At 43.9% G+C, this 11,469-nt stretch overlaps 1 long non-coding RNA gene across 1 annotated transcript; it reads left to right on the top strand.

Moving 5' to 3' along the window:
- The first annotated feature begins 1,029 nt into the window (after window positions 1-1,029).
- Window positions 1,030-9,668, top strand: LOC133254825 (uncharacterized). The gene is made up of 2 exons (XR_009738776.1): window positions 1,030-1,372; window positions 5,283-9,668. It is a non-coding gene; the product is annotated as an uncharacterized LOC133254825 (long non-coding RNA).
- Window positions 9,669-11,469: the final 1,801 nt, after the last annotated feature.

The following is an 11,469-nucleotide window of genomic DNA, read 5'->3' as shown; positions in this document are numbered from 1 at the left end:
TAGACAGCATATTAAAAGGCAGAGATATTACTTTGTCAGCAAAGGTCCATATAGTCAAAGCTATGGTTTTTCCAATAATGATGTATGGATGTGAGAGCTAGACCATGAAGAAGGCTGAGCGCTGAAGAACTGATGCTTTTGAGCTGTGGTGTTGGAGAAAACTCTTTAAAGCCCCTTGGACTGCAAGGAGATCAAATGAGTCAATCCTAAAGGGGATCAACCCTGACTATTCATTGGAAGGTCGATGCTGATGTTGAAGCTGAAGCTCCAATACTTGGCCACCTGATTCAAAGAGCTGACCCATTAGAAAATACCCTGATGCTGGGAAAGATTGAAGGCAGGAAAAGGGAACAACAAAGGATTAGATGGTTAGGTGGCATCACTGACTCAATGGACATGAGTTTGAGCAAGCTCTGGGAGATGGTGAAGGACTGTGAAGCCTGGCATGCTGCAGTCCATGGGACTGTAGAGAATCAGACACAACTGAGTGACTGAACAACAACAACAACAACAAAGGCATGGCACAGGCTTCCCTGGTGGCTCAGACTGTGAAGAATCTGCCTGCAATGCAGCAGACCCAGGTTCGATCCCGGGGTCAGGAAGATCCCCCGGACAACGGAGTAGCTACGCACTCCAATATTCTCGCCTGGAGAGTTCCATGGACAGAGGAGCCTAGTGAGCTGCAGTCCATGGGGTCAAAAAGAGTCAGACATGACTGAGTGACTAACACTTCACTTTTCAGGCATGGCTACAGGCAGCTCTAGGTGAGATCATGCCTCACAATGTTTGGCAATGCTAAAGTTTGGCAATGCTGTGGAAGAAAATAACTCTCCAGGGAAGAGCTCTAATTAGTTGGGTGGGAGTCTCATGCTCACCTCTTGGGCTGTCATGAAGAGGAGACCAGGGAGCTGTGATAGGCAGTGCTGTGATCTGAATGTTTGTGTATCCTCAAAATTCATATGTTGCCATCCTAACCCCCAAAGATGACAGTATTAAGAGGTGGGGCCTTTGGGCGTGCCTCTATGGAGCCCATAAATGGGATTAGTGCCTTAGGAAAACTATCCCACTGGGATCCCTTGCCTGCTTCCACTAAGTGAGGGCACAGCTAGAAGGCAACACATGTGAACCAGGAAGCGGGCTCTCACCCAAACAGCCGTGCTGGCGGCCTCATCTTGGACTTCTAGCCTTCAGAAGTGTGCGAAACACATTTCTGTGGCTTATAATCCACCTTATCTGTGATATTTTGTTACAGCAGCCCAAATGGACAGAAACAACAGCTTCACCAGGATCACAGGGAGTTCGCCAAAGGAAGGAGGCATGCTCACCCTCAATGCAGTGGGGCCACTGCTGGAGGTCACACGGTACTGCCCAGGTAGGTCTGGAAACCGGGAGAAAGCCCAAAGCTCCACCACCTCATGTAGCCTGACAGAAAAACGCACTGTGGTCATATTACTCAGTTATAAAAACAGAATGAAATCATGCCATTTGCAGCAACATGGATGGATGTAGATATTATCATACTATTAACATACTGAAGTAAGTCAGAGGGAGAAAGACAAATATCAGACAATATCACTTAAAGGTGGAATCTTAAAAAAATTATGCAAAGGAATTTATTTACGAAACAAAAATAGACTCACGGGCTTAGAAAACAAACATGGCTATCAAAGGGGAAAGGGTAGGGAGGGATAAATTAGGAGATTGGGATTAATAGATACACACTACACACCACTAAATACAAAGCAGATAAACAATAAGACTTACTATATAGCACAGGGAACCATATTCACTATCTTGAAAAAGTGTGTGTGTATATGTATATATATAACTGAAACACCGGAGAAGGCAATGGCACCCCACTCCAGTACGCTTGCCTGGAAAATCCCATGGATGGAGGAGCCTGGTAGGCTGCAGTCCATGGGGTTGCTAAGAGTCGGACACGACTGAGCGACTTCCTTTTCACTTTTCACTTTCATGCATTGGAGAAGGAAATGGCAACCCACTCCAGTATTCTTGCCTGGAGAATCCCAGGGGCGAGGGAGCCTGGTGGGCTTCCGCCTACGGGGTCCCACAGAGTCGGACACGACTGAAGCGACTTAGCAGCAGCAGCAGCAGCAAGTGAAACACTTTGCTGTATACCTGAAACTAACACAATGTTGTAATTCAACTGTACTCCATTTTTTTTTTAAGGCCTACTCTAATTAAAAATAATGCATTGTGGTCATGTAAAATGGTGCAATGAGCATATACCCAACTATATCCGAAATGTGGTGATTTTGTAGGACAAAGAGTCTGGTTTCTTCAACAAATAAGTGTGAGTAAAAGAGACGGCTCAGACAGTAAAGAATCTGCCTGCAGTGCTACGGACCTGGGTTTGATCCCTGGGTGGGAAAGATCCCCTGGAGAAGGGCATGCCCACCCACTCCGGTGTTCTTGCCTGGAGAATCCCATGGACAGAGAAGCCTGGTGGGCTTCAGTGCATGGGGCTGCAAACGGTAGGACATGACTGAGCAGGCATGCATGTGCACAGGGCTGAGTGCGTGTGTAAATATTTTCTGTGAAAGACCAGACAAGAAATATTTCAGGCACGTGGGTCACACAATTTCTGTCACAACTATTCACCTCTGCTGCTGGGATGTGAACACAGGTATAGACAATAGAACCATTGGGCATGGCTGTGTTCCAGTAAACCTTTTTTTCTTTCCCCTGAAAAACAAGAGGCAAGTTGGTTTTGGCCATGGATTTGGCCAGGCCCAGCTCTAGTACAAAAAAAGAAGAGGAGCAGATAAGTGATAAAGGTTGGCAATGTTGATAATTGTTGAAGCAGGATGAGGGGCACCCAGTGGTTCATTAGACTATTTTCTCTAGTTTTGAATGTTTTGAGTATTTCCATAATAAAAAATCCAAGCACTCCGAAGAGATCCTTTTAGAAGGAAAGAACTATTTGCCTTTGACCTCTCTCCTTATCTCCCCACTTTATTTTTGCCTGTCTTTTTTTCAAATCTGTTTCACACGCCTACTCACACAAACACATTCCCATTCTGATATATTTTTAAATCAAAATGAACTTCCTAGACAGCCCAGTCCCGCAGAGGAATGCAGCGAAATTCTACGGCAAATCCTCACGGTGGGGTCTCATATTCTTTCCCAGGAGACTCACAGGCCTTTTCCTTTCAGAGGATTCGTGCTTGGGGAAACATTTTTCCTAAAATGGAGATTGCGAGGCAGGGCTGAGGCATACCGCCCTTAGGGAAGCACTGTTGTTTTCTTACTTCTCGGCAGGAAATAGGAATGTCCCGGAGAGGATTAGAAAATTTACCCGACGGCTCTGGTGAAGGGCTGGGAACAGGGACTGGAGGCTGGAATCTGGTCAGAACATCTGGGAGTTCAAAGAAAGAAACATTCAGCTATTCATCAGGCCCCATAAATTCTCTTTAAAAGCAGTTAATTATGAAGCAGAGAGAACAGAGTGGAGCATGTTGTCAGAGCAAAGGAATTACATACATCTCACTTGAAGCTGCCTTGAAAGTCTAGGGCTGAGCACACACACATCATTTCAAATCAGGGCCTGAAGATCTGCAGAGGACAGAGGAGGTCTTGACCTTTCTGTTCCCAAATCCTTCAGCGAATGACAAAGTGAAAGTGAAAGTTAATCGCTCAGTCTCGTCCGACTCTTTGTGATCCCATGGACTGTAGCCTGTCAGGCTCCTCTGTCCATGGAATTCTCCAGGCAAGAATACTGGAGTGGGTAGTCATTTCCTTCTTTAGGGATCAGACCCGAGTCAGATTCTTCATGGCCTAAGCCACCAGGGAAGCCCAATGGAGGTAACATAATCATAGAATGAGATCATTTCAAGAGGCAAGTCCTGGAATTTAATACAGTCCTCTTAAATGTTAAAAACTATGTCTAATCATGTCTATATTCTGGCCAATATTCTGGCTCGACTAATCTCTCCCTCGAGCAACTGGCAGCCACAGGTCTTGGGTCCCGTGCACCCCGACTCTGGTGGCTGAGTTGCTGACCCTGGCACCAGTCAAGTTTGCGACTGGGTTTGAAGGGCAGGGCCTGCTGACATTCTCAAAGGGTCCAGCAGGTGGCAGTGTTTCCAACACCGGCAGAGCCGACCAGGGTCTACACTGAGGGGCTCTGGAAGAGAACAGAAGGACAAATCCACCAACCTAGATTGTTATTTTTTTAACTTACCTTTTTTTTACATTTTATTTTTTAAACATTTCATTAAAAATAAGCAAGGTAGGCTTTAGTGAAGATGGTAGAAATAGGCAGGTTGCCTCCCTTCTCATGTCATTGGACGTCCTTGGCTGCCCGAGCCCCCCTCTGTGTTGTTCCCAGTGGATCTGTCCTTCTGGAGACACCCAGGAAGATGATTTCCAACCCTTAACTTTCTCCACCTGTCCCACCCCAGCACCTACCATCAATCTGCTGCCCCACCTCTCTGAAAGCCAGCTTGGTGCTGTCCTTCTCAGCTGCAATTCTCCTGGGAGAACCAGGCCTCCTTCCTGGAGGAGGCTGTGAGGGAGACCGAGCCATCCGAGAAGAATCCTGGGGCCCCAAAGAGTAACTAATGGCCTACAGCTGTTGGCTGTAAGGAAAACCCATCAGGACTGATGGAGACTTTGCCAGGTTTGTGCCTGTGTGGCCCACCGGCAGCTACTGCAAGTTTAATTATTAGCAACAGTTGGGAAGTGTCTTCTCTCCCACCCACAGCCTCCATATAAATATTTCTTTCTACCATCTGTCACACTGAAGTCTGACTGAAGTCTCCGTACTCAGTACAGATTTTGACAATGGTCAGGTTTTCAAGAGCTTCCTACTAAAAATGTAAATGCGGCAGGGAGATCATCAAACTGGACTATGAATGCTATGGCCATGGAAAGGGGCTGCTTCAGGGGGATTGGTAACTGACAAGCATGTAGATAAATATGATAAGAAACTCCTTGGTATTTTTCCTAATGACAGTGGGAAACATTTTTATATACAAAAGCAGAATTAACTTTAAAGTTAATTAGAAAGTTGAACAGCCCCAGAAATTATGTTTTTAAATAGCAGTCCACTTTAAATAATGCCCCAAAGGCCAAAGTTTTTTAAAAAAATAATTGTACAAATTCTTGTTAAGTTAAACTATCTAAGCTTTGCTGTAATACTGATTTCTCTTCAATATGTGATGCTACAAGAACAAGGTTAAATGAAGGGGTAGTATTAAAAAGCAGAGACATTACTTTGCCAACAAAGGTCTGTCTAGTCAAAGCTATGTTTTTTGCAGTAATCATGTATGGATGTGAGAGTTGGACTATAAAGAAAGCTGAGCGCCGAAGAATTGATGCTTTTGAACTATGATGTTGGAGAAGACTCTTGAGAGTCCCTCTCAAGTACATCCTAAAGGAAATCAGTCCTGAATGTTCATTGGAAAGACTGATGCTGAAGCTGAATACTTTGGCCACCTGATGCAAGAACTGACTCATTGGAAAAGACCATGATGCTGGGAAAGATTGAAGGCAGGAAGAGAAGGAGATGACAGAGGATGAGATGGTTGGATGGCATCACCAACTCGATGGACATGAGTTTGAGCAAGCTTCGGGAGTTGATGATGGACAGGTAAGCCTGACATGCTGCAGTCCATGGGGTTGCAGAGAGTCAGACATGACTGAGCAATTGAACTGAACTGAACTAATTGCTGGGGAGTATTTTAAATTGCAGAAGTAAAAAATAATACATTTATAATTACAGTAGGCTTAAGTTTATTTTTATGGGGAAGATTTTTCTTCCCTAAAATTGTTTCTGGAACAGCAAGCTGTTTCCATTATTAAAAGTTGAAGTTGTTAGGAAAGAAGGAAACCTCAGAGATTTGGTTGGAGGGACAGACATCAGTGCTAGGAAATTTGGCAGAAGAAGCTAGGAAATTTGGGGGGGAAACTTTTAATGTCTAGCCTTTACCTATTATCAGCTAACTTTTTTCTAGATTGTTTAATGCCTACTGTATGCCATGTGGTATGATAGATACTTTGTATACATCATTTTGTTTAGTAATGGGTCCTTTTTTGAATAAGAATCTGAAGCTTCACAAAGTTAAATTGTCCAAGGTCACCAAACTTAACGAGCACTGGCCAGGATTCACATCAGAATTCAAGCCCCAATTCAAGAGCTTCCTGCCCTTTCTACTTGGTCCCACCGCAGTCACACCAGAGTAACCCAGCATCACAAACCACGGGAAAGTGACCAGTGACTAGAGATTTCCAAAGATCCCCATAATACTATTTGTCTCAGGTCTTTATTGAAATGCAAGGACACAATTCTTATAATCCACTCTCCTAACTTCCTCGGCTATCAAATGCTCCCCTGTGAGAAATACTCTACTTGGAAGGACTCTATATTTCTGTCCCCACAATCAGGACTAGTATTCTGACTTGGAGAATTCCACACAATGCAACACATTATTTAAAAGTAGAATTTGGCCTCTAGGACACGTGGTCATCAGAGCTAAGTTCTGATTCAGATTCCACGCCCTGTTTTCGTTCTCAACACACAGAAGTTAGTACTCCTGGCAGCTCCCTCCACCTGACATACATATACAGGTTTGAGTGCCCACACACTTCTCTTGCTGACAGGCACCCTGGCTGTCCAGTGGCTCCAGGGAGGATAAGAGATGTTAACTAGTCCATCTTCAAGTGGTTACAAAGGGAATGCTGTTGTGTGCAACAAAGAGGCAGTTTGTTTTGCTCTCAGGCCTCGCTGAGCAGGGCCAGCCCACGGCATGGTTCCCATGTAATGGGGATGATATGTATTAAACTGGTATGCTTTCTTTCCACTTGAGTCATGATGTTCTGTGGCTCTCCACCCATTTAATCAACAGGTTTCTATGTTTCAGGGAGAGAGACCCAGTGAGAACATCCAGTTCATTGCTCAGCTTTGGCTGCCAAAGTCTTATTTGTTTGTTTTTTAAAGCAAACTCCTCTGTCCATGGAGTTTTTTTTAGGCAAGAATACTGGGGCAGGTTGTCATTTCCTACTCCAGGGGATCTTCTCAACCCAGAAATCCAGATTGCATCTCTTGCATCTCCTGCATTAGCAAGCAGATTCTTTACTGCTGTGCCAGCTGGGAAGGCCATGTAATATATTAGTACAGTATTACATATATATATTTCAAAGACACACACATATGATACACATATATATCAGTGTATGATGACCTATGACCCCTGTCCATCAACCTATGACTCGATTTATGAACTCTTATCTATGACCTTTGACATATGACTTCCAAACTTTGACTCCAACCCAAACCATCAGCTCATGGCTTCTGACTCTTTGACCCTTGACCTATAACACCTGATCCCTTAACATATGCCTTCTGACTCTTAAACTATGACCCTTCACAATCATACCAAAAAAGTGAAATGACACAGCCACTGTGGAAGTCATTATAGCGGTTACTCAAAAACTTATGGATAGAATTAACATGATATATTGATTCCTGACCTAAGACCTCTGAGGGTGAATCTATGACTCTTGACCTATGACTTTTCACTCTCAACATGTGACCCCTGATTTCTGACCCTTAACCCATTTCATCTGCTCCCACTCTGTCAGACATCTCACCTGTGACCTGTAACCTATGACTTCTGACCATCGAACTGTGATCTTTGAAACTGCAAGTGAAAGTGCAAGTCGCTCAGTTGTGTCCGACTCTTTGTGACCCCATGGAAGAGGAAAAGACCCCATGCTGCTGCCAAGTCACTTCAGTTGTGTCCTACTCTGTGCGACCCCATAGACGGCAGCCCACCGGGCTCCCCCATCCCTGGGATTCTCCAAGCAAGAACACTGGAGTGGGTTGCCATTTCCTTCTCCAATGCATGAAAGTGAAAAGTGAAGCACAGATCTCAATAAAGGCAGATAGAGGCCGGATTACAGAACCCTTAGAGTGAGCATGGGGCCCTTAGAAATGCTAAATCAGTGGCTGGACACCAGAATGTTGAAGGGTCAAAATCTGAAGCCCATCTTTAAGGGTGCCAGGTGTACGTGGCCTCCACAGATTCTTACAACGGTACATGTGGGGGGTAAAACAAATATAACACTGGAAATCAATTCTATCCCGATGTAAAATAAAAATCAAGTTGAAAGGCAAAAAAAGGGGGAATGAAGAAACGCTGCTGCTTGTGGCTCTTTCCCCTAAGAACAATTTTAAAACCTGAGTTGATGGGCACTTCATACTCATAAGGCCTGTGGGACTGTAAAAGACACCTGTTCTCAAGAAATGTTCTAGGGTAAATCATCGGGGAAAATTCAAAACAGGGCTGACTTTTAAGAAGCTGGCTTCAAGAAGTAAATTGTACTCACACTGTATAAGATTTTTTAAAAAAACACATGGAAAGACACTCCACTAACTATTAAATCAATGCAAATCAAAACTACAATGAGTTATCACTTCAGACAGGTTAAAATGGCCATCATCGCAAAGATCTACAAAGAATAAATTCTGCAGACAGCATAAAGAAAAGGGAATCTTCCTATACTTCTGGTGGGGTTGTAAATGGGTCTAGCCACTATGGAAAACAGTAGGCAGGTTCCCTAATAAACTAACATAGAGGTATCATGATCAGCAATCCCACTCCTGGGCTTAGATCTGGAGAAAATCATAATTCAAAATGACACATGCATCCCTCTTTTCAGGGCAGTATCATTTACAAGAGCCAAGACACAGAATCAACCAAAAATGAAAGTGAAAGTCTCTCAGTCAGTCAGTCTGACTCTGTGACCCCATGGACTGTATAGTCCATGGAATTCTCCACGCCAGAATACTGGAGTGAATAGCCATTCCCTTCTCCAGGGGATCTTCCCAACCCAGGATTGAACCCAGGTCTCCCATGTTGCAAGAGGAGTCTTTACCAGCTGAGCCACAAGGGAAGCCCAAGAATACTGGAGTGGGTAGCCTATCCCTTCTCCAGCGGATCTTCCCGACCCAGGAATCGAACTGGGGTCTCCTGCATTGCAGGCAGATTTTTTACCAACTGAACTATCAGGGAAACCGTAAAATGTCCTTCAACAGAAAAAGGAAGTCAAAGTGGTACATCTATACACTGGAATACTGCTAAGTCACTTCAGTTGTATCCGACTCTGTGCGACCCCATAGACGGCAGCCCACCAGGTTCCCCCGTCCCTGGGATTCTCCAGGCAAGAGTACTGGAGTCGGCTGCCGTTTCCTTCTCCAGTGCATGAAAGTGAAAAGTGAAAGTGAAGTCGCTCAGTTGTGTCCGACCCTCAGCGTCCCCATGGACTGAAGCCTTCCAGGCTCCTCCGTCCATGGGATTTTCCAGGCAAGAGTACTGGAGTGGGGTGCCATTGCCTTCTCCAATACACTGGAATACTACTTAGCCACAAAACAGAATGAAATAGTGCCATTGGCAGCAGCATGGGTTGACCAAGAGATTATTATACTAAGTCAGAGAGAGAAAGACAAATATAAGATATCACTTACTGATGGAATCTATAAATTCATACTGCTGCTGCTGCTGCTAAGTCGTTTCAGTCGTGTCCGACTCTTCTCGACCCCATGGGCTGCAGCCTACCAGGCTCCTCTGCCCATGGGATTTTCCAGGCAAGAGTACTGGAGTGGGGTGCCATTGCCTTCTCCATAAATTCATACAAGTGAACTAATTTACAAAACAGAAACAGACTCACAGATTTAGAAAATCAACTTATGATTACCAAAAAAATTAGTTGGGGGATGAATTAAGAGTTTGGGTTTGACATATATACACTGCTACTGCTGCTGCTAAGTCGCTTCAGTCGTGTCCGACTCTGTGCAACCCCAGAGACCGCAGCCCACCAGGCTCCCCCGACCCTGGGATTCTCCAGGCAAGAATACTGGAGTGGGTTGCCATTTCCTTCTCCAATGCGTGAAAGTGAAAAGTGAAAGTGAAGTCGCTCAGTCGTGTCCGACTCTTAGCGACCCCATGGACTGCAGCCTACCAGGCTCCTCCATCCATGGGATTTTCCAGGCAAGAGTACTGGAGTGGGGTGCCATTGCCTTCTCGGGAAATCAACCCTACTCCAGTATAAAATAACAATTAAATTACCGGAAAAGTGGTGGTTGGGGGGGGGGCATGAAGAAATGCTACCACCTTGTGGCCATTTTCCAAAACAACAGCTTTAAAACCTGCACTCATGGGCACTTCATATTCACTAAGTCTGCCTGGCTGTAACTGAAAAACACCTACCCTCGGGAAATGTCCCAGACAGCTCATCGAAAAGAGTTCATAATAGCACAGACGGTCAAGGAGCCAATTTCAAGAGGTAAGTTTAACTCACACCGTTTTGAAAAAAATCACATGAAAAGATGTCAACATCGCTAAATATGAGAGAAATGAGTATCAAAACTTCAACAAGGTATCACCTCACACCAGTCAGAATGGCCATAGACAGAAACTAGAAACTGTACAAGCAATAAATGCTGGAGGGGGTGCAGAGAAAAGGCAGCATTCCTATATGGATGCTGGGAATGGAAATCGGTAACAGCCATGGTGGAAGACAGCGTGGAGGCTCTTTATACAATGAAAATGAGAATGCAATTAGGATACTTCCTGACAAAAACACAAAAGCAAACTCCAAATGGATTAAAGATGTAATCGGAAAAATAAATACCTTGAAACTCTTGAGGAAAATATAGGCAGAACACGCTTTGACAAAAATCACAGCAAGTTCTTTTTTGATCCACCACTTAGAGGAATGAAAAATAAAACAAACATAAACAAATGGGACCTAATTAACCTTAAAAGCATCTGTATAGCAAAGAAAACTATGAAATGAAAGAAAAAGATAACCCTTAGAATGGGAAAAAAATATTTGCAAACAAAGATATCCGCAAGAATTCATCTCCCAAACACACAAACAGCAATATATATATATATATATATATATATATATATATATATATATATAAGTTCGTGACATTGTACAGGAGACAGGGATCAAGACCATCCCCATGGAAAAGAAATGCAAAAAGCAAAATGGCTATCTGGGGAGGCCTTACAAATAGCTGTGAAAAGAAGAGAAGCGAAAAGCAAAGGAGAAAAGGAAAGATATAAACATCTGAATGCAGAGTTCCAAAGAATAGCAAGAAGAGATAAGAAAGCCTTCTTCAGCGATCAATGCAAAGAAATAGAGGAAAACAACAGAATGGGAAAGACTAGAGATCTCTTCAAGAAAATCAGAGATACCAAAGGAACATTTCATGCAGAGATGGGCTCGATAAAGGACAGAAGTGGTATGGACCTAACAGAAACAGAAGATATTAAGAAGAGATGGCAAGAATACACAGAAGAACTGTACAAAAAAGATCTTCACGACCCAGATAATCACGATGGTGTGATCACTCACCTAGAGCCAGATATCCTGGAATGTGAAATTAAGTGGACCTTAGAAAGCATCACTACGAACAAAGCTAGTGGAGGTGAT

Source organism: Bos javanicus, chromosome 10 (genome assembly GCF_032452875.1).
Source record: "Bos javanicus breed banteng chromosome 10, ARS-OSU_banteng_1.0, whole genome shotgun sequence".
Lineage (NCBI taxonomy): Eukaryota > Metazoa > Chordata > Mammalia > Artiodactyla > Bovidae > Bos > Bos javanicus.
Note: the sequence above shows the minus strand (reverse complement) of the source record. Positions and strands in the feature narration are given on the sequence as shown.